Here is a 13,828-nt window from a genome sequence, read left to right as displayed (position 1 = left end):
AATGAATGACCACGTATGCACACGCTACGTAATAGGGGAAGGCAGGAAGCTGTAAATGCAGCGGAGGGAAGTAAGAATAAAGTTAAATGCGTAACTTCCTGGTGATATATGCTGATAGAATTCCCTCGTACTTCCAGCTCAGTCAAGTGGTTTTTAAGGTTCTCGGCCATTGTCCGGTGTTGGCTGTCGAATGTCACCACTCGACAACGACTCGTGCGTTTTAAAACCACCTGACGCGGCTGGAAGCATGCAAATGAAAAACTGATTTAAAATACGTGACAGGAGTAGACGATTACAGAAGCAATAAGGTAGGGAACACATGGCGCGTTCTGTCAGCATCAGGAGTAAAGACAAGACTATGTAAGAAATAGCACATATTACTGCACTGTGCAAAACAGAGACAAAATACCGGGTGATCAAAAAGTCAGCATAAATTTGAAAACTGAATAAATCACGGAATAATGTAGACAGAGAGGTACAAATTGACACACATGCTTGGAATGACATGGGGGTTTTACTGGAACCAAAAAATTACAAACGTTCAAAAAATGTCCGCCAGATGGCGCTTCATCTGATCAGAATAGCAATAATTAGCATAACAAAGTAAGACAAAGCAAAGATGATGTTCTTTACAGGGAATGCTCAATATGTCCACCATCATTCTCAACAGTAGCTGTACTCGAGGAATAATGTTGTGAACAGCACTGTAAAGCATATCCGGAGTTATGTTGAGGCATTGGCGTCGGATGTTGTCTTTGAGCATCCCTAGAGATGTCGGTCGATCACGATACACTTGCGACTTCAGGTAACCCCAAAGCCAATAATCGCACGGACTGAGGTCTGGGGACCTGAGAGGCCAAGCGTGACGAAAGTGGCGGCTGAGCACACGATCGTCACCAAACGACGCGCGCAAGAGATCTTTCACGGTCTAGCAATACTTTGTTTTATTTTTGGTTCTAATAAAACCCCATGTCATTCCAAGCATGTGTGTCAATTTGTACCTCTCTATCTACATTATTCTGTGGTTTATGAAGTTTTCAAATTTATACTGACTTTTTGATCACCCGGTATATAGAATCTGAACTTTAGTTTCCTGTTAGAGTGCTTCTGTGATTATTCTGGTACAATCATACCGCTTCTTGCGCCAACGTTTAATGCAGAATAGGTTTCGACGCATTAACGCTGATTACATCACTGGAGATGGAGCACAAACGCGGATTTGGGGGGAGGGGGATGGGGAGTAGGGGGAGGAGAGTGCGCCGTGACTCGCCACCACGCGTAACGCTCAGTGTGGGCGGTTATCCCGGGATTTGAGGAAAAAAAATTGTAAATTTGTGGTGAGATCTTATGCGACCGAACTGTTTAGGTCATCGGTCCCTAAGCCTACGCACTACTTAATCTGTCTTTAACTAACTTACGCTATGGACAACACTCACACCCATGCCCGAGGGAGGACTCGAACCTCCGACGGGGCAGCCGCGCGGACCGTGAACGATTCCATATTCTGCTAACAGTCATTGGATCTGGACTAACGCGAGCAGTAATGTCGCGAAACGATAAACCGCAATCGGGGTACGCTACAATCCGACCTTTATCAAAGTCGGGAACGTGATGGTACGCATTTCTCCTCCTTACACGAGGCATCACAACAACGTTTCACCAGGAAACGCCGGTCAACTTTGAATTTCGCCGCGCTACACTCGTTACCTCGGATATAAATTATACCGTCGCAGCTGTATGAGCGCTCGACGGCAGAGAAAATATTTATAAGAAAATGAAGGTACAAAACTTGTAGGTCTTTTTATTTTCTACCCGCTATTGTCTCTTGAGAGCGAAGGCTTAACTTCACTTATTAGTTAGTCTTGGAATGATTAAGACGTAAAAACGTATTCGTTAGTCTTGGCCTGATTAAGACGTAAAAACTTATTGATGTACGGACATATATAGTATTGTGGAAGCTTCTATGAAATTTGGAGGATGGAAGCAGCCGTAAAATACATTGCATTCAATATCAAGATGGTTTTAATTTGCAGACATTAGTAATTCCTGGACGATGAAATTTACTGCAAGATTCTGGAGTAGCTACGACCTTTTCATGCAGAAATGAAGCAGGAGATTGTTGGAGAACAAGTCCTGAACGCCGCACGAGAGAAGACATATTAACGTGGTAATGAATGAACTCTTATCTACGCCATTTCCCCCTGTTAATCGCATTTTGTTATTCTCTGTTCTCTTTCAAATAATTTTTGTAGTGGAAATTGGTTTGACTTTTGCTCAGAAACGCCATAAGGACCACCCCGACAACAGCTTTTCCGAATCACGAAGTCCGACGACTTTTCTGTAATACGAAGTCCGATTTGTATTTCATTCTTTCCCTTTTTCACGGTCATTAACAATTTTAAAACCCCTTTTTATTCACCATTTCTTCCCACATTTTCAACCTTTTCTTTTCTTCTCTTTTTTTCTTTTTCATTAACCACTACAAACTGCTGTCTGTATATGAGCCGGCTGCGGTGGCCGTGCGGTTCTAGGCGCTTCAGTCCGGAACCGCGGGACTGCTACGGTCGCAGGTTCGAATCCTGCCTCGGGCATGGATGTGTGTGATGTCCTTAGGTTAGTTAGGTTTAAGTAGTTCTAAGTTCTAGAGGACTTATGACCTCAGCAGTTTAGTCCCATAGTGCTCAGAGCCATTTGAACCATTTTTTTTGTCTGTATATGAGAAATCGGTTGGAAACTTTCCTCATGTGAGCACGTTGTAGGTGTCGCCACCGGCGCCAACCTTGTGTGAATGCTCTGAGAAGCTAATCATTTGCATATCACAGCATCTTCTTCCTGTCGGTTAAATTTCGAGTCTGTAGCCCGTCATCTTCGTGGTGTTGCAATTTTAATGGCCAGTAGTGTATACACATGTTTAGTGTTAACGTTAATGAGCAGATTTTTTTTCTAATTTTTTTGCAACGTTTTTCCAGGAAAAATAGCGATCTTTACAATATTCTCATTTGCTTCAATACACACAGTCGTGATCGCATGTCAGTTGTTTAATTTTACGCAGGCAAGTGCTTGGTACAGTACTTGCCAGCGACGGCAAACGTCCGAGTTCGAGTCTCGATCCGCCACACAGTTTTAATCTGCCAGGAATTTCAGTAACGGTCCTATCACACTTCCCTGGGGTACTCCGGAAACTGCCTTTACGTGCGTTGGTTATGTTCCTTTAAGAGTCGTGTCTGCAACGAAGACCACAACGCACTAGGACGGCCGGTAGCCTTGTGACTTGCTCTCAGGGTGCCGTGCGTCCGGATCAACTGACGTTCGTTTTAGCTTGTTTTTTGTTTAATTTTAAGTTACCTGGGGAGAACTAGCAGCACGTACCACACGAGGGAGAAGGCATCCTGCATTCCGAGAGAACAGAGCAGAGTCGCTATGCCTGTTTGCTGGACGACGCAGCTCATTTACCCAATACGTCTGAAGACATGTCAGACACAAACTGTAGTGTTCACGTGTAATTATCTTTAGTTGAAAATAATACCCCTCCTGATGCAACTGCAGTTAATTTAATTTATGCACACAGACGAGCGTAGTGTATGGGTACAAATTTCATAATATTTGTATCCCTTTTGCTATAAATGGATTTCGGTGTTGTGACAAGTTGAAATTATGATTGACTCTGTACCCATGATACCAAAACCCTACAAATAAAAGAAATTGCTCCTCCAAGTCCTCTGCCGTCTCTGACAAAATTACAGTGTGAAACGTCCCCTCAGAAAAATTTATGAATTACTATGCTAGTTAACCCCTTACGTTATTTCAACGTACTCAGACATTTCGCATTTCGCTCTTTACCTATTCTGATCAACACTAAAATGACACACAATATTTTTAGCGCAACGCAATCTGACTTTCAATCATCCCTACAAAAGAATGGTCCTGACTAACATTAAACTATACCTTCCACAAATCATTACCTCACAAAAATCTTCGTTACTCGAACTACTGCAATACAGCGAGCGCCAATACTGCCATCTAAATAAAAGATTCAAACTACTGAAGGCACTAACTACTGATAGTCACAGTTATCAAATGAAAGATCTTGATAGAGAACAAACAATGTATTTACAGGGTGTTTCAAAAATGACCGGTATATTTGAAACGGCAATAAAAACTAAACGACCAGCGATAGAAATACACCGTTTGTTGCAATATGCTTGGGACAACAGTACATTTTCAGGCAGACAAACTTTCGAAATTACAGTAGTTACAATTTTCAACAACAGATGGCGCTGCAAGTGATGTGAAAGATATAGAAGACAACGCAGTCTGTGGGTGCGCCATTCTGTACGTCGTCTTTCTGCTGTAAGCGTGTGCTGTTCACAACGTGCAAGTGTGCTGTAGACAACATGGTTTATTCCTTAGAACAGAGGATTTTTCTGGTGTTGGAATTCCACCGCATAGAACACAGTGCTGTTGCAACAAGACGAAGTTTTCAACGGAGGTTTAATGTAACCAAAGGACCGAAAAGCGATACAATAAAGGATCTGTTTGAAAACTTTCAACGGACTGGGAACGTGACGGATGAACGTGCTGGACAGGTAGGGCGACCGCGTACGGCAACCACAGAGGGCAACGCGCAGCTAGTGCAGCAGGTGATCCAACAGCGGCCTCAGGTTTCCGTTCGCCGTGTTGCAGCTGCCGTCCAAATGACGCCAACGTCCACGTATCGTCTCATGCGCCAGAGTTTACACCTCTATCCGTACAAAATTCAAACGCGGCAACCCCTCAGCGCCGCTACCATTGCTGCACGAGAGACATTCGCTAACGATATAGTGCACAGGATTGATGACGGCGATATGCATGTGGGCAGCATTTGGTTTACTGACGAAGCTTATTTTTACCTGGACGGCTTCGTCAATAAACAGAACTGGCGCATATGGGGAACCGAAAAGCCCCATGTTGCAGTCCCATCGTCCCTGCATCCTCAAAAAGTACTGGTCTGGGCCACCATTTCTTCCAAAGGAATCATTGGCCCATTTTTCAGATCCGAAACGATTACTGCATCACGCTATCTGGACATTCTTCGTGAATTTGTGGCGGTACAAACTGCCTTAGACGACACTGCGAACACCTCGTGGTTTATGCAAGATGGTGCCCGGCCACATCGCACGGCCGACGTCTTTAATTTCCTGAATGAATATTTCGATGATCGTGTGATTGCTTTGGGCTATCCGAAACATACAGGCGGCGGTGTGGATTGGCCTCCCTATTCGCCAGACATGAACCCCTGTGACTTCTTTCTGTGGGGACACGTGAAAGACCAGGTGTACCGCCAGAATCCAGAAACAATTGAACAGCTGAAGCAGTACAACTCATCTGCATGTGAAGCCATTCCGCCAGACACTTTGTCAAAGGTTTCGGGTAATTTCATTCAGAGACTACGCCATATTATTGCTACGCATGCTGGATATGTGGAAAATATCGTACTATAGAGTTTCCCAGACCGCAGCGCCATCTGTTGTTGAAAATTGTAACTACTGTAATTTCGAAAGTTTGTCTGCCTGAAAATGTACTGTTGTCGCAAGCATATTGCAACAAACGGTGTATTTCTATCGCTGCTCGTTTAGTTTTTATTGCCGTTTCAAATATACCGGTCATTTTTGAAACACCCTGTACCTTAATAGTGTTCAAAGGTCATAATATATGTATCAGTTCATGACATCCACTCTTACAAATTTACTCTTTCTGATGGACACACGTCCATATCATCCGCTCTCCAAACTCCGCCGTGTCACTCCCCACATCCACCACTGCTGGCCGCTCACTTCCAACTGCGCAACGCTACGCGCTGTTAACAGCCAACTGCCCAACACTACAATAGCAAATTCCAACAATGCCCACCAGCCACAGACTGCACACAGCTCAATCAGTGATTTTCATACAGAGCGCTACGTGGCGTTACCAACAAGAAAACCTAAACAGCCTACTTAGACCTACTTAGAAGTGTCATCGGCAAACCTCAAAGTTTTCATTTCTTCTCCTCGAACTTTAATTCCTCCTGCAATTTTTTTCCTTGCTTTCCTTTACTGCTTGCTCAGTATGCATACTGAATAATATCGGGGATCGGCTGCAACCCCGTCTCACTGCCTCCTCAACCACTGCTTCCCTTTCGTGGTCTTCCATTCTTAAGACTGCCGTCCCGTTTCTGTACAAGTTGCAATTAGCGTATCCGTCTCTGTACATTACGACTGATTCTTTGAGAATTTCAAAGAGTTTGTTCCTATACTCCGTTCATCCTAAGAATAGACGTGATGTACACAAACACAAACGCGACGATTGGTTAACAGCCGGTAGCTCACGTACGCTGGTGGTGTTCCGCTCTTGGGTGAAGTAAGTCCAAGTTAAGTATCAGATATCTTACTACTGCGTCACCGCAAATCAAACTTCAAAACGTTCTGGTGTATTACCAGCCATCAACGTTTTCCTTAATCATACTTTAGCTACGTAATTTTTATTTCAAAAATCGTGTCCATTCACAGTCTCCGTACGCGCTACTTCTGCTCCGACTGTCCCGCTTTCACACGTGCCGTGAAACATGCGCGCAGAAAACGGTTAACGGCGGAAACAAGTTGTTGTATAATGTTTTTCACAAGATTATAAGCAAAAAAATTACCTTTGACGTTTTTCGACAAAAACTATGTACAAAAATTAAGAAACAGTGATGTAATTATACGCTTGGCGTAATTAATAGCACCGTACATTAGCAGTGGTTCAAATGGTTCAAATGGCTCTGAGCACTGTGGGACTTAACTTCTGAGGTCATCAGTCTCCTATAACTTAGAACTACTTAAACCAGACTAACCTAAGGACATCACACACATCCATGCCCGAGGCAGGATTCGATCCTGCGACCGTAGCTGTTGCGCGGTTCCAGACTGTAGCGCCTAGAACCGCTCGGCCACTCCGCCCGGCTTAGCAGTGGTACGTGCATGTGGGCGACGGTTCGCAACCCGTTGGTGTCTATAATTTTGTGTGTTAGGTTTAAACACCTAAATCATTTAAGTACGAAATTCATCAACTATATGTTAATTAACTCACTCTTAACCATCATTACTCAAGAAAATGCACGTCTCCTAGTTTCTAATTACCTGTCGCACATAAAATTCTGCTTTTCGCTGCAAACAGACGTTGTTAATAATCGATATTTTACAAAAGACCTATAAAGATTTTTGAAGTTAAGAATACATTACTCAACTAAATTTTTTGGAGAGAAATGAAAACGAAACACTCTTTGTTTGCATATGGCCATTGCTTTGTAGGACAGATGTGGTCTCACGCGGGCCAGAGTGATAATTGTCGTAGGAATACGGAAAGCAATTTTCGCGGCGTCGAGCACGCCGTACACACGCTGCCACCTGAAACACTGCAGTCTCAGTGCATTTTTACAGTCGCCACCTGAAACACTGCAGTCTCAGTGCATTTTTACAGTCGCCACCTGAAACACTGCAGTCTCAGCCCAACGGAATCGATCTGGAGCCAAGCTAAGGGATTTGTCGCGAGAAATAGCGAGACACTGAAGCTGCCAAACGTACTGGAACTAATCCACGAAACCTTGCGACACGTCACTGCCGAACAATAGCCAAGTGCAGAACAGGGCATCAGAAAAGGAGGAGGAAGTGTGGGACTTCTGGTGGCTTCGCATTCTGTTGCTGATCGCCTCGTTATCAACGTAGCAGTACCGAAATGTATTTCTCAGAGTCCGATACGAAAGGAGTTCAGGCATTATCAGAAGACTGACTGTAATGCCTTCAGTGGCTTCAGTATTTAACTACACGGGAAAAAAGCAGTACGCTTTTGCGCTACACATAGCCGATGCAGAAAAACTACCATTGTTAATGTCAGGGATTTTTATCGCTCTTGTTTTTCATTACAATACTGCGTTAGGTAGGATCGAGAGCGTGTTGTTTCCCTTCCGATCGCGTAACACGCGTATCGCTTGTGTTTCACCATATACTATTTTCCTCTGTGTAAAAATCAAATGGCATTCGAAGCTACATTGTTTCTCCGCTCGTCTCTTTTCACGCCTTCCCTGTAGCTGCCGTCCAGATGAAGTGCGTCGCCGAGTCGGTGTGCGTAATGCACAGCACAAGGCGTGTCCTCTCACCACCGTACCTCACGTCGGCCCCGGGTAGCTGAGTGGTCTATATGGCTCCACATAAGAAAAAAGATAGCCAGCGTCACCACAACTACGCCCAACGCCGTTACGCCTGCTTAATTTTTAAACCCTGACAGTATACCTTGCCCTAAAACAAAACGAAACGCAATCAACTGGTTGAAAGGCCAACCGATGCATTACATCCCAACAAAACAATCAAGCAATAAGGAGGACTTCTGGGTATACCTTACAACTGAGCACCACAATTTGATGTGTACTAAAAAATACAATGTAAATTACGCAAATTTTTTAGCTAAAACAGTACCGTAACCAATAGAAGTGCGTAATTTACATTATACATCCCAGCATTTCATTATTAGATGAATGCTTTGTGGTACAAAGTTGTACTTCACGTAGCAGGAGGCGGATTTCCAACAGCAAGTAATCAGACATCATCAATATAGACCAGTTAAGCCTATATGGACAGGGTGATCAAAAAGTCAGTATAAATTTGAAAACTTAATAAACCACGGAGTAATGCAGATAGAGAGGTGAAAATTGACACACATGCTTGGAACGACATGGCGTTTAATTAGAACAAAAAAAAAAAAACAAAGTTCACAAAATGCCCGTCAGATGGCGCGTGAAAGATCTCTTGCGCGCGTCGTTTGGTGATGATCGTGTCCTCAGCCGCCACTTTCGTCATGCTTGGCCTCCCAGGTCCCCAGACCTCAGTCCGTGCGATTATTGGCTTTGCGGTTACCTGAAGTCGCAAATGTATCGTGATCGACCGACATCTCTAGGGATGCTGAAAGACAACATCTGACGCCAATGCCTCACCATAACTCCGGGCATGCTTTACAGTGCTGTTCACAACATTATTCCCCGACTACAGCTATTGTTGAGGAATGATGGCGGACGTATTGAGCATTCCCTGTAAAGAACATCATCTTTGCTTTGTCTTACTTTGTTATGCTAATTATTGCTTTCTGATCAGATGAAGCGCCATCTATCGGACACTTTTTGAACTTTTGTATTTTTTTCGTTCTAATAAAACCCCATGTCATTCCAAGCGTGTATGTCAATTTGTACCTATCTACATTATTCCGTGATTTATTCAGTTTTCAAGTTTATACTGCCTTTTTGATCACCCGGTGTATATTACTTTGTTTTGCGGGAAGCATACGACACAGTGGTGTCACCGCCAGACACCACACTTGCTAGGTGGTAGCCTTTAAATCGGCCGCGGTCCCTTAGTATACGCCGGACCCGCGTGTCGCCACTATCAGTGATTGCAGACCGAGCGCCGCCACACGGCAGGTCTAGAGAGACTTCCTAGCACTCGCCCCAGTTGTACAGCCGACTTTGCTAGCGATGGTTCACTGACAAAATACGCTCTCATTTGCCGAGACGATAGCTAGCATAGTCTTCAGCTACGTCATTTGCTACGACCTAGCATTATCAGTTGCTATTGATCTTGTTAACCATGTACCGTCAGACCGACGTTCACCATTAATGGATTAAAGTTAAGTATTCCACCAGCTACGTCCGTTTTTTTTAAAAAGTCTAACGTCCCTGTCCTGTTCCAGACCTCACGCCAGTCTGCGTGAGCTAAAACGCGTGCCTATCGGCTTCCTCTAGTTGTCCTGGGTTGGCTCTCCTGCCAATCCACAACAGGAACCTCCCCATCGCACCCCCCTCAGATTTAGTTACAAGTTGGCACAGTCGATAGGACTTGAAAAACTGAACACAGATCAATCGAGAAAACAGGAAGAAGTTGTGTGGAACTATGAAAAAAATAAGCAAAATATACAAACTGAGTAATCCATGAGCAAGATAGGCAACATTAAGGATATTATGAGCTCAGGACCGCAGTGGTCCCGTGGTTAGCGTCAGCTGCTGCGGAACGAGAGGTCCTTGGTTCAATTCTCCACTCGAGTGAAAAGTTTAATTTTTTATTTTCAGACGATTATTATCTGTCCGTCCGTCCTTCCGACGCGAGGTAACTGCGTCGTAGTATGGGGACGCTACGCCTAAACATTATATTTTGGTAGAGCACAGGGAAAACTGTGCGACTGTTGCATTCATTCGTTGCAGTTTATGTGACACACACTTGTGTTTTCATCACTTTTTTGGGAGTAATTATCACATCCACAAGAAAACCTAAATCGGGCAAGGTAGAAGAATCTTTTAACTCATTCGCCAAGTGTACAAGTTACGTGGGTCGACAACATATTCCTGTCATGTGACGCACATGCCGTCACCAGCGTCGTATAGAATATATCAGACGTGTTTTCCTGTGGATGACTCGGTTGACCTATGACCTTGCGATCAAATGTTTTCGATTCCCATTGGAGAGGCACGTCCTTTCGTCTACTAATCGCACGGTTTTGCGGTGCGGTCGCAAAACACAGACACTAAACTTATTACAGTGAACAGAGACGTCATTGAACGAACGGACAGATCAAAACTTTAGGAAAATAAAGAAAGTAAAGTTTTCACTTTTCTTTAAATCTCATTTTGTTCTATATTGTTCGTTGACTTTGTTCGTTGCGGACGTCCGATGACACTCTTTCTGGTTGTTCGTTGATCCGTTCACTCAGTTTTTTTATTACAGAAGGTAGCTGAACCCTCTGACCGAACACGCTGAGCTACCGTGCCGGCTTTCACTCGAGGGATGACTTGAACCAAGGACCTCTCGTTCCGCAGCTGCTCACGCTAACCACGGGACCACGGCGCTCCTGAGCTCACATTCTCCTTGATGTTGCCTATCTTACGCATGGACTACTCAGTTTGTATATTTTGCTTTTTTTTTCATAGTTCCACACAACTTCTTCCTATTTTCTCGATTGATCTGTGTTCAGTTTTTCAAGGCCTATCCATTGTGCCAACTTATAATTAAATCTGAGGGGGGTGCGATGGGGAGGTTCCCTTGTTAGTTTCTTTCTTTCCTTCCCTCTTTTCACAGGAAGACATATTTATGTTATTTATGTGTAAAATCAAGCAGCAGAAGCCTACTTTAATTCATTACCTTTCTGAAGAAGAGAATTTTACTTATCGGCAATAAAGAGTTTGCTTCTTTCCGTTTTTCCACGCACGGAGAAAGAAAGTTATAGATGCAGTTACGTTTCCATAACAATTATGTGAATGCCTTCTCAATGGAATTTACATTTATTTTCATTCAACGCCGGCCGGAGTGGCCGAGCGGTTCTAGGCGCTACAGTCTGGAACGGCGCGACCGCTACGGTCGCAGGTTCGAATCCTGCCTCGGGCTAGGATGTTTGTGATGTCCTTAGGTTAGTTAGGTTTAAGTAGTTCTAAGTTATAGGGGACTGATGACCTCAGCAGTTACGTCCCATAGTGCTCAGAGCCATTTGAACCATTTTTTATTCAAGCCATGTTGCAAATAAAGGCAGCAGAAGGGGCATACTTAGTTAGTCGTAAAGAAGAAGCGCGTTTCCACATCAACAAGTTAAATTTAAAAAAATAAATAAATAAAAAATAAAACAGAAAAAAGAAAAAAATAAAGCAGAAAAAAATAAAAAATAAAAGAAAAAATGAAAACAGATGGATAGAAAAAACAAAACAAAAACAAAAAAGGAAAAAAAGACGAAAAAAGTGGTCAGCACTACAGACTGTCAATCCTAAGAGCCCGGGTTCAATTCCCGGCTGGGTCGGAGATTTTCTCCGCTCAGGGACTGGGTGTTGTGCTGTCCTAATCATCATCATTTCATTCCCATCGACACGCAAGTCGCCGAAGTGGCGTCACATCGAAAGACCTGCACCAGGCGACCGGTCTGCCCGACGGGAGGCCCTAGTCACACGACATTATTATACCGTACTTGACGGCACTCGGGCCAGCTTGGCTCCCGCTCCACGTGAAACGAAAGTCAATGAGATTACAACAAACACGGGACAATGTACAGTGTAGTGTTTATTCTTACCACGAACGGAGTATATCAATGTCGTCACAAGCCTTCTCTAAATCTACAAAATCTATAAACGTAGCTTTGAATTTCTTCGGTCTGTCTTCTGAGACAGGAATTAAAGATCGGTAATGTTCAACTGACTCGGACGCTCAAGTGTGTTGACATGTTATTAGAGTGTGACAGACAACATTCATTTGACTGTATAGCGGAAAATGACAATGGGAACTACCGGCACGGCACGGCACGGCACGGTAGAAACGCGAGGCTTTCCAGTGGACACCACTTCGGCGGCTTGCGTGTGAAAGGGGAGCTACAGTTCACCGTAGACTCACTGAGAGGCGAGGGCTGCGTTAAGACAGAGACTGAAAACTCCGTGGTGCGACCTCTGGCGTTTCTAGGCACGCGCTTTGCCGCTGGACCACCACGTACGTATCTTTCCATTGCACTGACATCGGTGCTTTAATTTCTTTACACCTTAGTAAATTTCAATTTCATACCTCTACCCGTTCTTCAGAAAATGGCGTCGTAATAGATGGACGAACAGACAGACGTATAACAACCGGTAAAAACTATTTTATGCGATGTATTTACAGATTAGCGATTTTCGGAGTTTTTTCGTTCACTTGTACTGTGAAACCTTGCCAAATTTTATCATTTTGGGTGAACGGGAAGCAACATACACGTTCCGATGGGTGAGTTTGTATCAAAATATGTGACGTAAATGGCCCTATTTGTTAACTGATTTCATCTGGTTTTGATTTGATTTGATTTATTGCTCATTTAGAGACCTGTTGCCTTATATTTTGTAACAGGTCGTTCATTTTACAGCTTTTCATGTAGATTACAGCACATATTCCATATTGCAAACACAATTATTGTTTTCAAGAATTATAAAGGGAGTAACAATAAATTAAAAAATACATTAGAAATTGAAAGAAAGAAAACACGAAAAAAAGATTTTAAGAAGATATGGTGCTAGATGATAGGAAAGACGGATAGTAACAGAGAGAGAGAGAGAGAGAGAGAGAGAGAGAGAGAGAGAGAAATGGCTCTGAGCATTATGGGACTTAACTGTTGAGGTCATCAGTCCCCTAAAACTACTTAAACCTAACTAACCTAAGGACATCACACACATCCGTGCCCGAGGCAGGATTCGAACTTGCGACCGTAGCGGTCGCGCGGTTCCAGACTGTAGCGCCTAGGACCGCTCGGCCACCATGGCCGGCAACACTATTCACAAAAACACTAAAACTATTATGCACATTGTGGGAAGCGCAGTGGCGTATGAGTGTAAATTACGTTATTTATTGGGTTTGTTAATTAACCTACAGTTCCTATATTATCTGTCTGGAATTTTATCTGTTATGTTGCTCATACACTAAGCGTTCAGTTTCAAGTATTACATCCCAACAGCGGTGTAACGGCCTTGGGACGGGTATGCCTGCTGTCTACATTTAAGCTGGAACAGGTTTACACGTTTGTTGACTGCATTGGCTTACAAGCTTAAATTTGTTTCATTGCCAAAAGACAGCACGTGACAGATTTCAGCTTGATATGTCTACCCGTTCGTGAGGAAAAAGGGGTCTTAATGGGCAGGAGGACGAATAAGTCATTCCATAAGGGTCCCGCTTTTTCACTTTTTAAAGTGAAAGGAAAACAGAAACAGAAAAAAAAAATTAGGTTATCATTTCCCGAAAGCGAACTGGAAGCAAGTGATGTGAAGAACACTGTAGGGGAACAGACCTGCTTGCCGTTT

The sequence above is a fragment of the Schistocerca serialis genome, chromosome 6 (assembly GCF_023864345.2).
Source record: "Schistocerca serialis cubense isolate TAMUIC-IGC-003099 chromosome 6, iqSchSeri2.2, whole genome shotgun sequence".
In the NCBI taxonomy this organism is placed as follows: domain Eukaryota; kingdom Metazoa; phylum Arthropoda; class Insecta; order Orthoptera; family Acrididae; genus Schistocerca; species Schistocerca serialis.
Note: the sequence above shows the minus strand (reverse complement) of the source record.